This window comes from Manacus vitellinus, unplaced genomic scaffold (assembly GCF_001715985.3).
Source record: "Manacus vitellinus isolate BGI_N305 unplaced genomic scaffold, ASM171598v3 scaffold_8_pilon, whole genome shotgun sequence".
In the NCBI taxonomy this organism is placed as follows: Eukaryota; Metazoa; Chordata; class Aves; order Passeriformes; family Pipridae; genus Manacus; species Manacus vitellinus.
This window is the reverse complement of record NW_021940864.1, coordinates 10526267-10548793: the sequence shown is the minus strand read 5'-3', so window position 1 is coordinate 10548793 and position 22527 is coordinate 10526267. Positions and strand designations below refer to the sequence as shown.

The 22527-nt window shown below is 38.9% G+C and overlaps 1 protein-coding gene across 1 annotated transcript in view; it reads left to right on the top strand.

Moving 5' to 3' along the window:
* Positions 1-22527, top strand: part of HHAT (hedgehog acyltransferase) — a 143189-nt gene that overhangs the window by 48096 nt on the left and 72566 nt on the right. The window lies entirely within an intron of this gene.

Sequence of the window (22527 nt, the reverse complement as noted above, 5' to 3'; positions counted from 1 at the left end):
ATTACAAAAATAATGATTGCTTTCATTAAGATGTTTCAGCTGTGAAAGCAAATGTGTAGGAGTTGCATGCTTTTACTAGAGCTGTGGATGCACAGATCATTTTGGGGATCAAACTGGCAAATTATTTAATCAAAGAAAGCTGACAATCTTTGTGCTGATTATGATCAGTGTCCCTGAGGCAGCTACATCTTGACTGAGTCATTATTATTTCACTGATGTAGCAGGGACTCTCCAGAACCTGTGCACAGTGGTCACAGCATGCCAACTCCTCTCATGTGTCCTAAGGAGTCTCTTGAGGGCAGTATGTAGGAAACACTGATATAACTTATTTTTTAGATATTAAATATTTAATCAGCAGTTCACAGAATTGACGACTTGACATTTTAATTCCAGTTAATAGTAATAAAATAACTTTTTAAAAGGTGTAGCAACGTGAATAAGTGCATAAGTGTGAGTAAATTTTAGTCCACTTTCTACTGAATCACGAATATTTAGGTTGGAAAAGACCTCCAGGATCAAGTCTAACCTTTGACCAATCATCTCCTTGTCAACCAGACCATAGCACTGATTGCTATGGTCTGGTTGGACAGTGCCATGTCCAGTCTTTTCTTAAACACTTCCATGGATGGTGACCCCACCACTTCCATGGGCAGCCCATTCCAATGCTTGACGACCCTTTCTGTGAAGAAATTCTTCTTGATGTCCAAACGAAATCTCCCCTGAAATTACTTTTCTGGAGTAAAGCGATTTTTTTCTCCTCGGTATTTAAGAACAAAGTTATTAATGCCATGATGTTGAGTCAGCATTTTGTGCTTTGTTGGTTTTGTCCTCATTACTTACAGCCTCAGAGCTTGACAATACATCTCTTCCAGAAGATCATCATTGAGATGATCTTTTTTTGTTGAGATCAACAGACTTTTTTCTGTTTCCGTATGTTTTATAGAAATAAAGATTTTGTTTCTCTGTGAAAAACCATGTGATTTTAGGTCCTGATCCTGCCCCCAAGAACTGTTGATGCAAAAGTCTGCCCAGAGGTGCATGCAGTAGGTCCTGGTTTTGTCAGAAGGATAATTTAGAAATAAATCAGCAAACAAAATGTCCCATAGTTCAGACTCCTAAATTCTCAGAAGACTAACAATGAAATTAGTACTTCTACCTCTTCTAAGCTTCCCTTTGATGCCTGGGTTCAGTAAGGAGCTCCTTGGTCGCACATGTAGGCCTCTTGCTGCCTTTTCTTAAATTCTTATTTGTCAGGATGAACCTTTCTTGAGCTTGGAGGAGATGATCCCTGAGTATCAACAAGCTTTCCTGTACCCTTCTCTTCAGAGCCATATCCCATTGGGTTCTTATAAACAGATCTCTGATAAGGATGGTGTCTGCTCTCCTGAAATCCAAGGCTGTGGTTCTGCTTACTGTCCTGCTTACCCTCCTCAGGATCCCGAAGGCCATCATCTCGTGGTTACCACAGCCAAGGCTGCCTTTACTTTCCTGTCCCTGACCAGTTCTTTGTTCTTTGTAAGTACGAGGTCCAGCAGAATACCTTTCCTTAATCATCTGTGTTGGGAAGTTGTCACTAATGCAGTCCAGAAGTCTTCTAGATTGCCTGAGGGCTGCTGTGTTGTCCTTCTAGCAGATCTTAGGGTGAAATCCTCCATGAGGAACAGAGATAAGGCTCATTCTGGTTGTTCGAAGAAGGCCTTATCTTCTTCTTCGTGACTGGGAGGTCTGTAAGAGATACCTGGTACAGTGACACCCATCCCCAGGCAGAGCTCCATGCACTCCAGCAGCTCTCTCACATATTGAGCAAGTCCCTGTCTTGACCTTCCTATCCTGTCCTTCCTGAAGAGCTTATCTCCGTCCATCACAGTGCTCCAGTCATGTAACTGCACAGAGACTTCTGACTCCTCCTGTTTGTTCCCCACACTGCCTGCATTAGAGCAGAGGTGTTTCAGAGAGCCACCCAAGCCAGGGCAGGCTAGAGAGCTTTGCCCATAACATCATTCCACATTTATTCTCTCCTTTGAACAAAATGTCCTGTAAGTTATGTAGATATGTATTGCAGTAGTCCTGGAACAAATTAAAGAAGTGTCCTAAGTTAAAATTCTTTGTTGCGCATGTCTATTTATTTTTCCAACATTTTAATTTATGATCATTAAGGAGGCATTGAGTTCTTTTTCTGAGTAATCAATTTAGTACTAGCCCTCACAAAATTGTGTTAATGAAGAAAACTCCCAAATAACTCTGTTTAGTTGTGCATTGGATGCTGAACATGGCTTTCTCTTTTTTGTTGGTTTAGCTTGGTTGTAAATTTCAGAGAGTGGTGTGATTTTTGTGGGAAAATGTATGATCAACATTTTTCTTAATACAAGGAAAGGAAAGGCAGCTTTAAAGAGAGATTATTTGCATTCTTTTATATGTAATAAACCAGTTTGTGAACTTATTAATTTATTCTGGGTTTAATATCATTCCATCTGTGCTTTTTTGAGTTGTTGCTACTTAACAAAAAGGTATCAATTAAATATTTATAAATGAGCACCTGGCAACCAGTTGCTCAGTGCACAGTTCTGCCTACTTTGTGAGAAATCTGAGGTCAAAGTTGTTAGAGACAGCCTGCAAGGAGGGGAGCATTGACACAGCAGTGCCAGTGATCTTCCAGTCCTGACAGAAATGGACAGTACATGGTGTCAATCACTAGACCTGGAAGAGAAAGCAGGGAATACAAAATGGGGGAACAGTAAGGGAGAAGGAACACAGTTTTACTTTTGTCTTATATTAGTACTGGCAGATAGTTCTGTTGGAAAATGCTCCTGTATTTTCAGTAATTTGATGATTAATGATTATTTGTAGCCTTTTCACCTTTGTAGAAACACTCATCTCACAGCTGACATAGCTGGAATCAGGATTGAGTCCATTAGTTCGAAAATCACTGTTTACTAAACACAGGGACATAAGTATTTTTTCTCCTTATTTCTGCACATTTACCTGTACATGATCTGTACAGCTCACAGTTCCAGCTCTGCTGAAGTGCTCAAAAGGGAAAATACTGTTTAGTGACTTTAACTCCTTCTTAAATACTATTAGTTTCTGGTTGACTTAATCTGAAATGTAAAGCCACACTGTTTCAGCTTCTCACATCAGGGACAGGAGTAGACAAGTTGCCCAAGACAATTATTTCTCTCTCTGTGGTGTAGGTGCTTCTTTCTCTTTGCTGTTTCTGTAGGCAAGGTATGGGAAAGGGAAGATAAGAGCCTCAACTAATCCTGTCTGACTGAAGGCACTTCATAATTTCATTATACCTGCCCCTTTTCTGATTTGAGGTAAATGGCACTAGAGGAGATTTTTTTTGTCCATTGACATGGGGTTAGGAGGAGGAGAAAACAGGACTGTGCATTATTTCCATTGCATGCACAAATGACTCAGAAGACATGATCTAAAGGGATGGGCTTTGATTCCTCTTCACTTTACAGAAACCATATCCACAACAAATACTAATAGGCTGAAAATTGCTATCATTTGCTTTTGATAGCTAAGTCATGCTGCCAAATGGCAAATCATAACACTGGGCATTGGAAAAGCAATTCCTCTGTATTCAGGGGAAGAGTGAAATGATTAGGAGTAGGAAGACAGTGTGTGGATTGAGTTCTAAAAGTGTATCAGGCTGGGCTCCTTGGAGGCAGATGGCATTAAAATGTCAGAACATTAAAATATGCATGTCAGGAATAGGATTGGGCATGTAAGAGGTAATTATTTCACAGAAATGTCATATTTCTGTGGAACAGATTGAGAGGATTTAGGATAGTTGCTTCTGTAATTAGCTGTGTTAGGCTTATTACCTTGTCTTTCAGCCCTGGCAGGAGTCTGCCACAAACCACTTTAGTTAACAGACTCTCAATTATTTAAATAAAGGTAGAAATGAATGAATAAATTTTCCAATACTGCCTCTATGATCTGTAAAGAAAAGCCTTTGCTTGGAAAAGGTATCCAGAAAGTCTCTTGTATTACTCAAGAGCTGCTCTGAAATGGATGCCTGTTGATCAATTTAGGTAAGACTCTTCTTCCTCAGCTGATGTCTGGCATCTTTGCACCATTTGTTGTTATAGCACAAACATCTATTTTCCTGTCCTTAAAGAGAAAAACCCAAACACTTCCTGAATAGTGTTCATATACTTTGCTGTTGGTATTTTGCTAACATCTGTATTCTGCAATCCTGGTGAATGGAAAACAGTGAATAAGTACTGTGTGCTGAGTGCTAGATGTCTGTGTTTCTGGATGCATTATTTACATATTACCAAAACTAATGGCCCCACTGAATATTGCAGTAATAGGTGTCTGCGTTTGAAAGTAAAAGTACTCCGTAATATCTTGCCTATAGACGTAGTATATGCTTTACTTACTTGCTTATAGGTGTTCTTTCTTCTAGCACACTACACTGAAGGCCCTGACTTTGCATCTGAATCTAAACCAGGTTTTGGGCTGTGAGTTCTTGTTTCAAACAGGTGCAGTGGGATAGTTTTGTGTCAGGAACACTTGGCTCTTGTGTCCATTTTTCAGTTGTCTGCCTGTTAAAACATGTTCATCTAAACTGCTGGTGCTTAATTCATCCTATGTGTTGGGGTGGCTCCTTAGGCCATCCTGTGTGTCTGCTCCCTAAACCCTTGTTTTGAGACAGAAATCCTGTATGGTGAGGCCAGTGCTCTGGCCTGTGTAACTATCTTCTGGACAAAGAAACAGGAAAAGCCATTGGAGTCTCCCTGACCTTGCATTCCCAGATACTGTGGATGCTCCAGAAGAATTTTACAGGATTCATAAGTGGTTTAGGAATTTTTCTACAGACATGTATTGTATGACTTGATTATTGTTTTTAGTATAAGGATCTCAATCCATGAGTTACTTGTAACATTTCTCCTCTAAAACCTCTCAATGTGTTCTAAAGAAGGTAGCTTCCAAGCAATTACTTCATTAGCCTGCATTAGTTTAACTCAGTGTTCTTACCAATCACTTCTACTATTAACTCTATACATAATTGAAACTCTTTCTTAGAGTTTTCTGGAAAAACTGCCAGTGTATACTATAAATGGAGATTCCTGTTCAGTACCTTGCTCTGGGTTTAGGAACTGTAGGTTCAGCATCCTACTTTTTGATTTGTTTACATAAAACAAATATCTGAAATTCTTAATGTTGGAATAGGTAGGCCATTTTCACTTGGACACTTACATAAAATTACAGTTACATAAAATTTTGCCCCAGTCATATTTTTCTGGTACAATACCAAAATTTTCTAACATATTATTTGCAGTGTGTACATCTAATGAATAGAATTGAAAGAAATTAAATATAGTAAGTTTGGATTGTGGAAAAAACCCCAAACATTGCACCATGTTTACCTAATAGAGAATTTCAGATAGCCAAATATTACTGTTTTATGCCTCTTTGCTGTCAATCTCAAATTTTGCCTGAGATTTTTCACAGGTTTTGAGGCTCTTTGCCTAGAAAATGAAAACTGCTTAGGAAAACTACTGAAAATTACATGTTTGTGTTATTGCACCTGAACTGACTTTCCTCTTTCAATGTTGTTTCTGTGGCTTGTGTTCTACTGGTCATTGCCCTCTCTGCGTCTTAAATTTTGATTCTTCAGTGTAATCTTTTCTATTCAATGCCCTTAAGCGTTTGAAATTTTGAGGGCAATGGGTAAATTTATTTTGTCTATTTTGAAAAGCATCTATTCATGTTATCTCTGCCTTTCTCTTTTTGTTTTTCTCAGTCAGATTTTTTTTATTACCTTAACAGTTTCTGCCACTCTTAACTTTTAGTTTTGTCCATTCAGCTTGCCTCCTTAGTGCTGCATTGACCTTATCTGGGCACTGTCTCAGGCTAGTTCTTGATGATAAAGTGATAAAAAACCAATAGCAGCAAGGATGACCGTTAATTCCAGCTAATTACAGTATCTGCTGGCATTTTCCCCAGTCTACTTTCTTACTTTCCAAAAGTCTGTCTTGTTAACTCCTGTGTAGGTAGCTGGAACAGACATGGCACTAATGGACACGTACAGGGCATCGTGGCTGACCTGAAAGCATTTCTTATATCCCTGTGTTTCCATGGCATCCTATGGGAAGGGTTCCTGTATCCTGATGATCTGTTCAAGATTTCTCTAAAAATACCTGTGCTGAGCAATCTATACACATCCAATGCATATGGAAACACTGAAAATGTAAACTTGTATGTTCATGCAGGTTGTTACTTAGTGCAGTGGCTTGTTGCAGGGTTGGATAATGGGGACAAACTCTGCTCATTTTGGCAACAGAAGGTGATGCACGTTTCCTTGCCTCCAGGGTGTTTTAGATGCAGTTACAAGTTATAAACAATTGGCTTTACCCCTGGAAGGGTGACTTTGAGGATGGTTCTTATTATCACTGCAGTGGATTGATTTAGGTTGTTTACAACCTCCTTGTCATCTTTGTTTTTTTCTCTGTTGACATATTACATTTGTAGGCTGTCATTATGCAATGTCTCATATCTATAGATGGCATCCCTATTTTCATACATAGTTACAGGAGTATAATGGGAAATATAGTAAGCAATTTCCTCCCTTGGTGCCATCAAGTACTAGCTCATACAACTCAAGTGTCAGGGGAGGACAGGACAGGATTCAGAACTGGATTCTAGGGCAACACTGCTTGATTTTGTATAGTGGTTTGTATTTTGTCACTGATGCCTTTTATACCCTGCAGATAGTCTCGAAAGTTTCTAGCTTAGCTATCTTCAGCAGCACAATGTAGTGTGTCCTTGAAACCTATTGTTACATTCAGAGAGTGCTCTGTCTTTTATAACTTTTGTGGCTGAGAATCTTTTGTTCCTAGATAGAGTGCCACAGTGTGATGATGTACATGAAATGGTCCAGCTGGCACTGAAGACTGAATTCTTTTCACTGCTGTGGGCTACTAGCAGTCTGTATACTTCTGCCCTACTAAGTACTAATCAAGTTCAAAGTTTGGGCCCCGTGGGGCTCAGAGACACAAAAAAATTCATTGTGAAGATGTAGAAGGCCAACCAGGGTCAGTAGTCCTAATCCTCAAAGGTAATGAATTTTTCTACCTGCAGGTTGAAGATGAAATTTTCAGGAGTTTATTTCATCTGATGATATAGCCCACGGTTTTGTAGTGAGCACCTAAGGGCCAAGGTATCATCTCTTAGTCCATAGGCAGAGCAGGGTTCCAGACTTTGTTTAGTTCATTTCCAAATGCACTTTGAAAAATGTATGCATAGTCTCCCTCTGTGCTGTACTGCTATGCTATGTTGCACACACATTTTTCCCTCTCTGACAAATGAATAAACCAGAGAGTATGGTGGATTTGGTGGCATTATCTCTCTCTCTCTCATATATATATACACACACACAAATACAATACTAGAAAGCATTCAGATACTGTAGTGGTGGGGCTAGGATAAGCATTTTTGTAGACCAAGCAAGAACGTTTGACAAGCACAGACTGTTTTAAATGAAATATAGAACACTTACCAATGCCTGAAACTTACTCTGGAACAAACAGAAATCTTTTGAATATTGTTTTGAACGGTATCCTGGATCACACATGACATACAGAGAATAAACTATGTTAAGATGACATTAAGTGTAACTTTCTGGTCTGATGGAACAAAATCTGCATTTTAACCATGACAGTTACAACAAATCTTGTTTACTTTGGTATCTGACTTAATATGGTTTTCCATGTATCTATTTCATGTACCAATGTATGAGAAGCTTTACTGAACCCTACTTAGGGAATGTGAACCAGCTGAACCCTATTAGATCAGATTGCATGTTTTAAAGGTATTTTTCTATGCATTTTAAGTGTGATTGCAACAAGTAATTTATCTATTTGAGAGTTTAACTTTCCCTTCCCAAGTACACAGAAGAAAATAACATCTCTTTAGAAAAGTCGAGAAACATATTAAAAATAACCTTTAGCATCAGACATATCAGTGCAGAATTCCTACATAAGCTGAAGGGTCTAGAGAATAAAGAACTACTAGCTATGTTCTTCTTATATGTTCTTTCATCCATGGAGAGATACATATTCATACATTGATAATAATGACACTTTGACTTAAATCACTTTCTAATTTCCAGGTGCTGCACAGATTTTAATTAGTGTCTCACCTTGCTTCCAGTCAGCTCATTCTCACTGAGTCAGAACACATTGTTCTTCGATATGCAATGTTTCAGCATAATCAACTTTCAGCTTGCAAACAGTCTAAAAAGCTGGTTTTTCTACTGTACAAGCAGTTCTTAAGTTATACATGGCAAGGTCAGTTGCATTTGAATAATTATGATATAATTTGAAAACATAATTACCATCTGGGCAGTAAAACCATTTCCATCATTATCGGTCAAATGGCAAATTTCTAAGATACGCTTAATTTCTGTCTCTCTTTCCTTCTTCACTCTGCTTTAATTTTCATAAATTGAGTCTTGTATTTTAGTTGCATAGGAAGAAAATGATGCTGAAAAGGAACATAAAAGCATAGTGGGTTACTTCATTCTGCATTTCATTTCTACATTGAATTCTTTTCATGATCTTTTCTCCCTTCCTGCAAACCTGCTGATGAGAACAAGAAGTAGGGTGCTTGCAAATGATGCCAGCACAGTTAGCGATAGATCCTTTTCTGTGTTTGCTTTGAAGCATATGAGTTCAATCACTTAGCTATTAGATGAAGCTGATGCAGTGTAGTAGGGATTAAAACTCTGGGTCTATATAAAATGGTTTGGGGACTTTGTTTAGTCATGTTATATCTGCTGTTAATGTCAGAATTACCATAACTTAAGAAAGCCTAGAATTTGAAGGTGAACATGTCAGGCAATTATTTTCTTATTACAATAAGGAAATGGTCATGACCAACATCTTGGTCATGTTTGACAACTTGAATATCTTGCATATTTGATCATGCCTTGCTAGGAGCAAACACAAATGAGAGATACTGCTTCGTGCTCACCTCTGAACTAGTCAAATGCTGGCAGTATAACATTCTCTTCTTTCCTTTTCTCTTTCACATGTACATGCAGAAATTCCCATGGAGTTAGCAGAATGATTGGTGGGGGGGTGTAGGCCTTGCTGTGCTCCTTAGAGCTCTAATAAGCCCAGTACAGCGTTACCTGGTGGCAAGCTACTAAGTCCTTCTCAGAAATGAAGCCAAGGTAGCATTGTAAAATATGCCTAGGGCTTACAGGTTTCCTGCCAAATCATGAGACATGGTGAATGTTGAGTGAGGGACACTGGATATTGTCTTGAGGATGGTAGAACTGCACTGTGCAAGTCATGATGCTATCCTAATTTGTCCTTTTCCAGATGCAGGGGTGGGGTAGTTGAATACTTTGCACCAAGTGCTGGATCAGTTTCTGTGCAGTAGATTTAGTGACTGGTAGTCCTAAGGGGGTTTGGTTTTTGAGAGAGTGCTCCAGTCATGGTAAATAAGAGACAAATTTGCAGCAGTGCAGTAGGGAATATGTTGGAAAAAAATACTATGTGCAGTCCAGGAGCCTGTGAGAAGCAGAAAAAAGTCGTTTCAGTTACTACTTGTTTGAAAAGAGGATGAATACATAAATGGAAAGTTCCTTGGATCACTTTAAAAGGTTTGGATTCTAAATATTATGTAAGTACAGCATGTACATGCTGTCCAATTAAACAAAACAGGTTTGTGCCTAACATGGGATGAGTAAAACTTAGATACACCATTGGTACATAATCACATCACTCGTCTGGCTCATTCACATAATACACAGAGCCAGTGACAGCAGAACAGTGTTTATACTATAATGATTTTGTCTGAAATGGCAGAATGTTAAATCTAAGTAGCATTATCAACTAGAAAATTTTGAAACATGGACAGGACAGGCTTGTTTCACATGTCAAGCACACTGTACAGGCTGCTATCTGATTTTGGATTATATCTGCGGCCAGTCTTCTGCAGTGTGACAGGGCTGTGTGGTATTGTTGACCCTTGTGGGAATATGTACAGAGAAGATAAAATACATGGATTCAACAAAAGGTTCTTTGCTGCTTCATTTCTTGCTATAAGGAATGTGGAAAGAGAATGCTTTCCTAATTACTGAATCTCAATGACTAGACTAGAATTGATACTGAAATAATGCTAAAACAGGACTGACGTGAATCAGTTACTGTTAATAGATTACACAGTAAACAGGTGATGCAGTTCATTTCTTCATCTTGTTTTCACTCAGTGCAAAAAACCTCAAGAGGCAGGAGTCAAGCCTGCGTGATGTAAGACTTCTTTGCCTCTTTTTCCAGCAGACTAACATAAAATAAGCAATGTATTTGTGGCATACTACCGACCAGACTCTTCCCTGCAGTGGTCTGAGTGGTATTAGAGTTCTTCAAGCACCAGTGGTTGATAGTTTTGTTTTCCTTCTCTCTCTCTTTCTTGAATAGCCTGTACTTTGACTTTGCAACAGACAGAAAATATTTGCTACATATTTTACCCACAAATCAAAGATTAATAATAAACATGTTTTCTTGACCATCTTACCTTTCGAAAATTCTAAGTTAAAGTGGAACAGCATGGTGTTTTTTCTTATTGTTATTTTTCTTTAGAAAGTGGAAAAGTATGGCAAAGGTAGCTGAGGGTAGAAGATGGAGAAGAGTACCCTTGCTATTGATTTAAACTCTACCTACTCAGCAAAACAAGAGTCATAGAATGACAGCTAGGCTTCCTTCACACAATGTACTCAGATTTAATATTGAACTCTATTAACAAGGTTAAAAGATGCTGTATGATAATTATGAACAGATTTTCTTTCTCAAATACAGCTAGCAAAGAAAAATATCTGTCCTGTGCAAAGATCCTGTTGATCACAGGGGTTATCATTGTGAAGAAATGTGTATTACACAACTAGAATTAGGTATAAAACTCAATTTACAGTTTAAATTTTGCCTGCATTCACTTTTGTTCATTCTTTGTGCTTGTCATACCAGTAGCTAAAAATCACCTCCTGTTCTGAATGGCAGCAGCCCTGCCTGAAATCCTCAACCTTCTGCCAACAGTGGATGCTTTAGAAGTTTTAACATGAACTGTTATAGTTGGTTTTATGCTGTCCCCTATAGCTTTAAAGGGATGTTAAAACTTGCTTAAATGAGTCTGTGATCGGATCCTTTGATTTCCAGCCTTTCTCATCATGCCAGGCTGGAGCAGAAAAGCCATTACCTATTGGGATCTCAGGAGTAGCCCCAGCAGCTTGTGCTTTCCAGCTCAGAGGAGAGGTGATAAGGGAGTGAGGGAACAACGGCTGTCCAAGAGGGATTACCTCAGGAGGTTGTGTCATATGCTCAGCTTGTCCCATAAAGGAACAGAAGAGAGTCTGAAATATAGAGGATAGTGTTTGTGTGTTTGTTCTTTAAATAAATTAGAGCTTAACACTGATACCTCACAGCTTAGCTGCAATGTTAGTACTGTGCATGTGCTCAGAAAAGGATTTAACTGGCAGGCTTAATGTTAAGGACTGTAGCTTAGTTTGTACTGTATTTTCTTAATGGTTTCTCCACCCTATGGAGATAATTACTTCTCAATCAAAATGCAAGTAAAAATATCAATAGATTGTGGAAACGTAGTAAAAGTTCTCATGCACGAATGCTTACAAGATGAAAACTGGACAGCCAGGTCATAATTATGTACAGTTATTCTGCCCAGAGTATGAGATGAGAAAAGTTTTGTATCTTTCATGCGGTATCAGGTTTTTATAGTAAAGAATTTTAATGTAGGAAACATTGTTTTTAACAATGAAATGGAAATCCTTTAATGCATCCTTTAGTGCTCTGGAAATGGAACAAAGTGAAATAACATTCAAATAGAAAATATAGCTGTCAAGTTTGCTCTGCTAAATCCAATCTCCAAACTAAGTTAGTGGTGAAAGAATTTATTTTTGTCCCGCAGCTCTGCTAAATGTGTGCTCTGCTTAACAAACCTCACCTCTGCATCTACAAACCTCACAAAACATGCAGGGGTCCAGCCAAAGCATTTGTGTGAATACATACAGAAAAAGAAATACAAACACACAATTATAAATGCTTTTTTCTCTTGAAGTAGCAGTGAGTTGTAACATCATCCCTGTAACTAATAAAGGTCAAGAGATCTTTCTGATTCTTCATTCCTCAAATTTGAAAATATTTGGTTTGGCTAATTTTAGGGGTGGAGCAGAGGATGCTTAGTGTGAAAGGTGCTTAGAAATGAAAATGAGCACAGAATCTAGATCCCTATCCATCTCTAACTGATGAAAAAAATCTTGCTGACAATAAAATAAAATATGGTCTGGCCTTTTCTTTTAGGAGCAAATAAACAGATATTGGCTGTCACTGTACAGGATAGAATGGAGACTGAGGCAACCACAGAATCACCAGATAGTTACAGGAGGAGGATGGACTTGCTGTTGTGGGACTAGTGGGTATTTAGGTGGTAGAAAAAGGTGAGAAGCAAATGAAGATGGCCAGCATCACTAATAGTCAAATGGACAAGCAAGTAAAAATGAGGAAGTATCATTTTATGGCCACTCAACTTCACATTAATTCTCACTGAACATTAGTAAACAGTACTATAGAGATGGATCATGGTTATCAATCTCTGCAGTGTTAAACAAAACATTTGCAATGTAAACAGAAGAAGTTCCAGGATGTTGTGAATGCACTTGACCCCAGACAATTATATTTGAATTTTGGTATGCATGAATTCTGTGCGTATGGCTCTGCCACTGTATGAGTTCATAATTGAGAGCCATGAGGTTTAGGTAAACGGTGGGGGGGAATGGGAGCATACTCCTTAACCTGGCTGAGCATTTCTAGTCTACTTCAGGGCCAAGAGTTAAATCACTGACGAGGATGCATCTAATTCAGGTACCTTTTCATTGCCTCTTGGCTCGTGGTCTCAACCAGGAGCTGATGGATGCTCTACCCCTACATCCTTCCTTCTGAAGTAGTTTCCCTGCCCATGGAAAGGAAAGATGCTCTTGAAGGCAGGGTTGGCCTCAGCATGGAGGCAGAAAGCATTGAATAATGTTACTTGGTTTGCAGCTCTCCAAGATGAGTGATACCCATGTGAGCAGTGACTTGTGACAGGAAGAGGTTGTTTTCCAGTGAAGGGCTGGTCTCTGCAAGACGGTGGAAAATGAACAACTGAGAACACCAGTTGCCTGCTACCTCCCAGTTGAGGCTGGAGTCAAGGACAAGTGTTCCATCTCCATCCAGTGGCACCCATGATTTGTGGGTGCAGAGCTTCGTGGTTGTGTTTACTATGGTGGGACATTGTATGTTTGTGCATGATCTTTCATTTTTGGCATCTTCACTGCCATCATGGCAAAACTGCAGTAGGATAGATGGATTTTGTACTGTCTGATACTCTCCCAAGGTACTTGCACCCTGTTGCTGAGAGGTATGAGTTAATGAATATTGAAACAGTTTAAATGCTTTGTTCAATATTTGGTGAATAATTCAAGCAGTTTTAAAGCTAAACCACAGCTATCTTACCATGATGTTCTTAGATTGCTGTCTGACAGATTCATTTCTTCTCGAGATTTGTTTGGGAAAACATGCCAGTTTGGTGTTGCTAATTCTATTTAACTGTTTGAAGCTACCTGATATTTCTTAGTTGGTTAGCCCTGAGTCCTCAGGATATTGTGAGAGCAAGCTGATATTTCATAACGTGTTCCCAAGTACCGCCAGGAATTTGTTGGCCAGTTCCCAAGCTGGATGAAGTTTTTTAATTTCTGCTTGATTACCCCTACTTTTGAAGAAAGAAAATGAGTTTGTTTGCTTTTTACAGTCTGTTGCAATCTCAAGAAGCAGAAAACAGGAAAAACAATCACTGGTGACCCGATGTGTAAACCAGATGCTTCCTTGAATACCTTTCAGAGAGTTTCATGAAGGTACACTGACTAGAATGCTGACAGCCTTAATGGTCTTTAACCTGTTTTCTGTCTTTTCTGACCTCCATTTGTACTTACCAGTTAAAATTAGTTTTGTTGATTCATCCTCTTGGGTCTTTTCATGAAGATCACTGCAAAATCATTATTTTATCAATCATTATTTGTTCTCCCTTTCTAACAAAAAGATTACCCTTAGACAACTGGATAGATATACAGCTCAGTGTTGTAGCAGGATAAGAAAATTTATGGTACACTTTCTACTTAACCTTCCATGATACCCCAACAGATGATTTTTCCCTGGCAGACATTTACTGTTCATTTTTCCTTGAGCATGCACCTTTTCCCCCCCCCTCCTGGCATATATATTTAAATTTCTGGCTGTAGCTTACAGCATTTCTTTCTCAAGTTTTCCTTTGCATTGGAATACTTTGTTGCTGTATGTTTAAAACTAATTCGTTTGTTTAGTTCTGGTCCCCTGTTGCTGACTTCACAGGAATTGACATTTTTCACTTAAGTTTTTATCTGTATAGTACCATGTTCCCAACTGGTATTAGAAGAGCATGTCTTCTTTCTTTACAAATGAGAAAAAAGGAGATCATCGTTATTTAAGGATGCCACTTCAAGAGAAGTAAATATTTGCCTTTACTCTGCTTAATTAAATTTATATCCATTCTCACTTTTATAACAATTAAACAATGTTGATTTGGGCTGATAAATGTGGATTATACTCTACATAAGAGGAGATTTAATTCTGCTGGTGTTTGAAGGGTTTTTGACACAGGAGAGTGTATAGAAGTTCTTTATGGTGGAAGGTACTGTATAATTTTTAGTTATCCCAGCTTTGCCTAGGCATCTCAATGCCTTGGCTGTACTTTATAAATACTCTTTTCCCAGAACTGCAGACAGTATTTTCTAAGAAATGTGAGCTCAAGAGAGATGACTGAATTACTCAGTTTGGAATAATGTCAAAAGTCTAACTCTCCAAACTTTATGCACATGCAATTTGGAGGAATATGCATTCCTTAAGCAGATACACTGATATTAATCAAGTTTCCTGCTGTATTGAAGCTATGTCTGTTCTATATTTCTGCTTTCCTTAATTACACGCCTTCACTTTATTTCAGACATGCATTTGAAGTACATTTTATTGATGTTGCTTTATAATCTGAAGATTGTAATGCTTACTGAGTCTTCAGTGACTTTGGAATTTCAGATCTTGAACATTAATCTTGTCTCACAAAAATTTGTATTTCTGATGTACCCATTTGAAAATCTTCTGACATCTTGGTTTCTGCTTGTCTATAGAACTATACAGCCCAGTGAGGCAAAAGTATTGCATGGTTTGGTAAACTTGCTGTGTGGTCTGTGGATACAGACATGCCCTTTGACATGCATGTGTACAAAGGGATATAAAAATGCAAAAGAATCATCCAGCTCTCCATAAAGGAATCTGCAAAGATTAAACAGTCTTTCTGTTACCTAGCAAATTGCAGAGGGCTGTTTAACTTTATCATTTTGTCTCTAAGCAAAAATGGTTTAATAAGGAAAATAAATAGGTTCTGTTGTAGTGACTGCATTTCATGCGCTCCTTTGTCAGCGGTGTGCTGGAAAAGGTAGCTGTTAAGTGCATGGTGATGAATGTATTTTAAACATCTGAATTCACACACTCAGATCAATTGGCATTTTCTCTCATGAACGTGGCATACTAAGATTAGCAGAATGGCTAAATAACTTGTGCTTACACCTATGGAACTTAAAGCAGCTTTCTAAGAGGGGGGAGAAAATGTAGTACTTTATTCTCGGCATGATCAAAGCAACAAATGACACATATTTAACAGTTTTTCACTAACTGAACCACAGACATTTCAGTATGTGCCATCACGTGCAGAGGAAGAATTGGTCTCTGTTGCTTTAGCTGTAGTTGAAAACTACTGTAAAATGTGCTGTTGTGAATGTACACTTATGAGGAGAGATGGCAAATTCAGAGCTCTGAATTTTGAGCTGGGCCCTCCAGTGTAAGTCAGGAGAGGTAAAGAAACTGAGTGAAAAAAATTGATTCTTTTATTCATGGTGTTGCTTATGCATTTAGTCTAATCATTATTTAGGACACAGTGAGTAATGCCTTGTGCAGAAAGCAGGACTGCAATCTTTGCATCTCTCTGAGTGATGCCCTAGCCACAGACTTGTTTTTTCTTGCATATTCACTCCTTGAATCTCATTTTGTTTTCTGCCTGGTGGCAGCCTGGTAACAGACAGCTGGAGCACTCCTCTGAGAGGCAAGATATGTTGGTCTCCCTGGCAAAGAGCCTGACCTCTACCATTTTATAAGCAGAGTGACAGTACTATTAATAGATCCCTCCTCTAGCTGTGTTTTCAAAGGAGTATATAGCCTGATTGTTGTGCTGCTGAGCCTAGATGTCAGCAGCACATGGGAGGTGTATTGTATCTGGAATGAATTGGGCCCCTGAGGGGAGTTAAGTTCAGAACAGCTTCAGGAAGCTCTGCAGGATCTACACGGGAGGAGCTGGAGTGCCTGCTTCCTGGCTCCATCTGCCAGCTGGGGACACAGCCCCCTCCCACCCGGTAGCTGAGCTGTAGGCACTTAACTCTGGGCTGTTTTGGCAATAACATCTAGGTTTCTGATGTCAGCAAAAGGTTTGGGGCACTGAACTTAATGATCTAACCAGTGTTTTGGCGCTTTGGCCATCTGGAAGCTCTCCCATTTCCATTGCGATCAAAGGTAGCTGACTGGTAGTTTTGCTTTGACTGCAAACAGGTGGTGGTAGGCAGGGTTTCTTTCTCTCCTAGATGCAGCTGGGAGAAAACTAAACACAGCCGTCCGTCAGTAATGAAACTTTTTCTATTAAAAGGAAGCATTATGATTTAGATTAAAATTTCATTTGAAATAAATGAATCTCTTTGAAAACATGAGCTTCCTTGGAAAGTGAATTAAAAATTATTTCTTTGATATTCCCCAGTTATCTGCCCTTTGCCATTTTTTGTGGTGAATGCGAGGGAAGAAAAGTACTTTAAACGTTTCTTGGTTTTTTAATACAAAACTTCACAATCTTTTGTGAGAAACATGCTAGCAACTGGATAGTGAGAGAAAACTCAGGTCATATTTGTAAAACTGAGTGTTCTTGCATATGAATATTCTCATTAATGCTTTGTGACCCAAAAGGACTTAATTTCTCATTAAACATTTTTGTGGTAATGTAACAAGCCTTGCCTGCAGCCAACATTAGCTTAAATATTTTAAAGGGTCTGAATTTGTCAAGGTCTCTCTAAACATTGCATTAAGTTGGTGAGGTGAGAGAACCTTACAGAGCTTAAATAGCTTTGCCAACAGCCCAGCAGAATTGTTAGATGATATAAAAAATTGACATTCACAGTTAGAACAAGACTTTCATCTCCTAATGGAAAGTTTGCCAAATGGTATTCCAAATACCTCTGGTTATTTCTTTATTTCAGGTGCAAATATGTGTGGCTCAACCTTCAAAGTCATGTTTATGGGAGATGTTTCTGTGATTTAAAACAGATTTATTCATGTAGGACCCAGTTTTGCAAAGACTTACAGGTGTGCTTTATTTATGCACTCTACATAGCTCCATCCAAGTCAATGGCAGCTCGAACTGACAAAATAGGAATTGTAAGAACTGCCTCAGAAGTAAGAATTTGCAGAACTGGGCCTGAAATCTTTTTATTATGAAGCAGAGATATAGTTTGAAATCAATAGTCTAAGGCCTTGAAAAGAGGATTAAAAATAAATAAATTAAGGAAGCCCTACCCCAGTTCTAGAGGGAATTCCCCTCTAGTTCTCACCCTGTGTCATGCTACACTTTTCGTTTCAATCAAATTTTTTTTGTAGTGACAATCGTTGGGATAATTTAGAAGCAAAATGAATGGTACCTTGGCTATTCAGATTTATCCTCAAAATGCTTCAGGGTCACATTCAGCATTGATTTTGCAACTAATAACCCAGAATGTTTTATTGACTTATAATTCTCCAGGCATACTGCTGCCCTGACAAGACTTTTCATACATGTCCACAAATGAACACCTCCCTGTACAGAAACACAAGCGATTTCTGTTTTCAGGATGTAAGATGGAAGACTTTATTATTGCTTTTTTAACTTTAGCTGTGTTGCCTGTATAACTGCCCAACTCAAAACACTATGACAGTAAAACAGTTAACCCTTGAATGCTTTGAAACTTAAAAGAGGCATTGGAATTTTGAGCATCTAATGTTCCCTGAAATAAAACACAAAGTCTTCACACATTAAATGTATGTACAAGAAGTTTGCCATTACAAGCAAATTAAGGGGAAGGGGGGGGGAATCACAGATGGCATGCATCTTGCTGTGTGACCTTACTTCAGGCAGAAATGCAGGGACATGTTTAAGAAAGCCCTTGGACATAACAGCAGTTAAACAGGTACTTTACTTGCACTTACTTCAAGATTTAAATATATTTACAATCACATGCATGTGGAAGTAAGAGCAGTGTATGGAGGTTTCAAGCAATAACAGCCCTTCTGAGTAATTCTTAACTGGTTATAAATGCTCCTCTTAGAGGTTTTCTGAAGATACCAGAATAAAAACTTTTTAATGTAGAGTCATTAACAGAAAAGAAACGGTATGTTTTCCGAGGGAATGGTTGTCAGATCTCTTATGATTGTTCTGTAGATTACCACTTCAAGAAAACTAACAAAATGGTTATTGGATTTAAAAGGTATTCTCTGTAAGTAAATGTCACTGTTAAATACCTCAGCTATTATGTTTGTGTTTGCATTACTTTAGGGATTTAGATGGTACCATTTGCATATTTTATCCAATTCTCTAATGTTCACTTTGTGAGTTAAAATCAAGATAAATTGCGTAAATGGAACAGCTTGCTGGCTGTGGATAAGCTGATTTAAACTACTGTACATGAGATGAAAAGTAAGGCGCTTTGTTATTCGGAAGACACACGCACAGTATGCTTTGTTTGTGAAAGTAACATGTTTAATAGTGTGTAAGTTTTAGTTTGAAATCAAAGCAGAGTCTATAGAAATATAGTTAAGACTGACATCTTTGCCTTGGGAGGGGAAGGCTAAGAACGTATGTTTAGTTGTGTCAGGTTTGGGGGTGTGTGTGCAAATAATTTTGCTATATAACATCCTCTCAAAATTTCTATTTATGTGCTTCAAACGCACTCCAGATGTTTTGAGGTACTCTTAATTACATGGTGTTCTCTTCTCTTCCCCCTTCTCTTCTCTTTATCTACTGTGCACAATGTTTTCTTCTAACATCATGATGTGCCTTTCCTTGTTTTCCTTAAAGGAGGTCTAGCCAGCCCAGGAATGGTTGGCAAAGCCTGGCCTGTGGCATTTAGAAGTTCCTTGCTGATAGTCTGCCTAGAAATCTGTTCTTTCACCTTCAAATTTCACCTTTAAAGTTTTGTAAGAGATTGACTTTTGGTCCCCCAAGTTGATGTTTTATTTTGAAATACTCACCTAGCCTGCATTTTTTGATACTAAGCATCTCCCACAGGTCTAATCTTCCTGTTTGTAATTTTCATGGATCTTAAGCGGGACCAGTGTTGCCTATCCTTCTAAAACAACGTGGAGGGACATGACCAATTACTACCCTCAGATCTACTTATCTTGACATCCTTTTCTCTTTGCAAAATATTTTGTTGCTTCCTCTCATTTGTCTGCCTTTGGTTCATTGACCACCAAATAACTGCTGAGTTTTCTTTTCCTGTGAGTCCGTGAGTTAAGATAAATTTTTTGTATAATGGCACCACATTTTTTCAGCTAAGTCTGCCCTCCTTGCACACCTAGAGTAAATGTGTAATCTGTTTATGAGCTATTAAGAAACTTTGCTACAAGGGTGTTTCTTTGAGATGTGTTAGGCTGCCATGAGGACCCACGGTTACTTTTATGTGCTAGTAGTCCCTGAATTGGGGATTTTGAGCTGCGCCATGGATTTTCTGTGATTAGAAATGAGAATAGTCTTAAAAGCTGCATGAAAGCTTCAAATGACATATTTATGTAATGCTATTCTACATATGGTGCAGCAGGTCAACATGCTCTACAGCAACTTCTCTATTTGTTTAAACCCTGGGTATAGTACAGGGTTCACAGTACAGAGGGACTGAAGGGATAGATTGAAGGTAGACAGTAGTATTGGTAAAGAGAAAAGTTATGAAGCATGCAGATAAAAAAGACATCAAATTGCAGTAGCCATTGCCCCTTGAACTCTCTCTCTCCCTGCCTTCTTCCTTCCCTTCTCACGGATTTCGTTAGCAAACTGCTAACAACTTTCCAAATGTACTGTAAGAGACTCCTTTTCTTCCCTATCCCACCAGGAGAGAGTGAGTGAGGGGCTGTGTGGGGCTTAGTTGCTGGCCAGGGTTAAACCATAAGAAATTGTTTTTTACAAAGTGTGTGTTGTGTTGTAAATGATAATACAGAAGTAATATGTTTCTCCCACATCTGGCTTAATAATGTGTTTTACTGGTTTATTCTCTGTCGCACTCAAGTGTAAGTGTAATCAAATGAGTACTCTTCTGTGAAAACACACAGGGAAAGTATTGAGAAATTAGATTCCAAACTACCCGGATGCTAAAAAATAAGCAAAATGCATTTTTGTAACAATTTTGGTTATGTCAGAGAGCACAAAGTGTCTGGCATTGAGGCAGGCTCTGCCCCTGGCTGCACACTGAGTTGTCTATTGCTTGTATGCAGACCTGCCAACATAAGCATGTATGGACGAGTACATCACATGTATAGGATGTGCATGGATGAAGAGGTAGCAAAGTTTTTTTTCCTCATTTGTTCTGTAATGTAACAATGAATTTTTCACAATATTTTTTTCTGTGTAAAAAACACAGGAACTTACAGATTTGCTCTTCACACTGTTAGAAATGACTCAACATCAATCACTCCTTCATACCCACTTTAAAATTGCCAGTGGGAATGCCCTGATGGGGGGAGGAAAGACCACACCATCTGAGAGTAATTACTGCTCTTGTGACAAGGAATGGCAGCCAGCTGCCTTTCCATTTTCTCATGGCACTAGCAGGGAAGAAAAGGGGCATTGGTTTCTGCTTTGCATTTCTCCTCTGGGAAGGGAGGCAGACTCTCCACAGTACTGGAGGGGAAGGTCAAAGTGTTAGTAAAGATTTTGACTCATTTTGCCTTCTGTCCTTCTTCAGACAGGTTTTCACATAGACAGTGCAAGTGTATTTTCTGTTGCACATTTGCCATGGGTCTCATTAGGAGCTAGAACTTCACTAACCTTGAACATTCATCAGAATTATGAGTTATTGCCGCTCAATCATCTAGCTGCTGCTGTTAAACACTAAAAATCAGAAAATAGCCTATTTTTATCTGCACAGTAAACTGAAAACGCTTCAGGCCAACCTAAACTGAGCTGCAATTGGAAATGAACAAGTTGGTGCTGCTGAGCTGTTCCGGGCAATGGCAGTGCCAGTGGAGGCTGCCTGTGCTGACAAGAGGGCTGGAGCATACAAAACAGTCTCACTGCAGGAAAGGGGACTGTGCAGAAATCCAGAGCTACTTCTGCAGTGAAAGCTACCTTTTGTGCCATGGATTTAACCCAGGGCCTTATGAAGTCAGCAGAAGGGTTTCTCTGGGGATTAGAGTCAGGTCTCTGTCACAGGTAGTGTCTGGGTTACTTTTAAGTGCTGTGTTTCAGTAAATGTACGGCAGACAGAGAATGAGCTTTTCTGAGCATGGCAGGGCTGGCAGTGTCCTGTTTCGGGCTCCTCCAGGTGAAGCTCTGTGAAACAAAGCACTGCTGTGCTTGCAGGGCCGTCGGGGCACGGAGGTGCTCCTCTCAGGGATGTGGTTTCCCTGCCTCGGAGCAGGGCTGACAGCCCTCCTCCTGCCAGCCTGGAGCAATGGACCCTGCCTAAAAAATAAACCAATTAGCCTTTAAAAAGGGCTCTCTCATTTCTATAATCCTTTTTGTAGAAGGAATTTGCTGAAGCAGCGGGATCTGTGGCTCTGCTCTTTTCACCTTCCATGCCACAGTCCTGCAGGGAATTCACCTGGTTACAGACTGCTAAGATGAACATCTCTGCTATGAGATTAATTGATTGCGATTGCAAGTGTCTGTTATTCTCACATTGTTTAAACGTAGGAAGGGGAGAGAGGAGAAAAACACAACATAAATAGAAACTATTGATCTTAAGTTCTATTTATTTTCATATGTTTAGTGAAAAAGCATGCCCATGCTTGAAAACATTATAAATGTAATCAGATGTTCCCTGTAGCAGGTTGAAGTAAAAACGTGTACTGATGTTATACTTAAAGAGCATTTAGAGCATTTGACAGTTGTTTTTTTAATGACTTTTCTGCTTACCCTTTAATTATGCTCATCACTTTCTTTTACCCTGTTACTTATTTTCTTACTTCCTAAGATTAGGAAAAAAGCAGTATGTTAATTTCCCTTTTAAATTTTTAAGCTAATATTTATCTTTGAATGTGAAAACTGATAACTTCACTACAAAAAATTTTCTTTAATTAGTAAGTAGGAATAGTCTCAAATGAGTACAGTGTGTGATGCCGAAGGAGTGACAGCTGAGGAGAGCTG